This window comes from Penaeus monodon, chromosome 19 (genome assembly GCF_015228065.2).
Source record: "Penaeus monodon isolate SGIC_2016 chromosome 19, NSTDA_Pmon_1, whole genome shotgun sequence".
Lineage (NCBI taxonomy): Eukaryota > Metazoa > Arthropoda > Malacostraca > Decapoda > Penaeidae > Penaeus > Penaeus monodon.
In genome coordinates, this window is record NC_051404.1 from 37,165,886 (window position 1) to 37,166,681 (window position 796).

Sequence of the window (796 nt, forward strand, 5' to 3'; positions counted from 1 at the left end):
ATTCTACACCCATTCTCCATCCAATAAAACACACACACAACCCGATGAAGCCATCTTTTCCGCAGCCCCGACACGCACCGCCTAATGAGCTACAGCCAGCTCCTCCTCGTCATTAAGCATTCATTAGGGAACAGCCGAGGCGATGAATAAAAACCCCCGACTCGCGAGACTTGGGGGATGACGCCCCGTGACCTTCTCCGCCCTTCTTTACATCACCCGCCTGGGCCGGGGGGGAGGGGGGGGGGAGAGGGGGGAGGGAGGAGGGGAGGGGGGGGGAAAGGGAGGGAGGGTAGAGGGTGAAGGAGGGGGTGGGAGAGGTGGAAGGGGGTGGGCGAGAGAAGGAGAAGGGGGGGGGAGGGGGATGGGAGGGAGGGAAGGGGGGAAAGGGGTGGGGGGGGGGGATGGGAGGGGGGGAAGAGGGGAAGGGAGAGGGGGAAAGAGGGGAAGGGGAGGGTGGGAGAGAGGGAGGGGGGGAAAAGGGGGGGAAAAAGGGGGAGGGGGGAGGGAAAGGGGGAAGGGGGTGTAAGAGGGAGGGGAGGGAAGTGAGGAAAAAAAAGGGGGAGTGGTTATGTTTAGGTGTCTGGGGGGTGGGGTGGGGGTATGTAGGGGATAGGGTGGGTGTAGGGAGATGGGGGAGGGGAATTTGTCAACACGATCCACTGGGAGGTTCAAGGGATTGGGGTGGGGGAGGGAAAGGAGAAGAGGGAGGGAGGTAGGGGAGGGAAGGGAGGGGGGAAAGGAGGGGAGGAGAAGGGAGGGGAAGAGGGAAGGAGGAGAGAGGGAGTGAGGAAGTGAA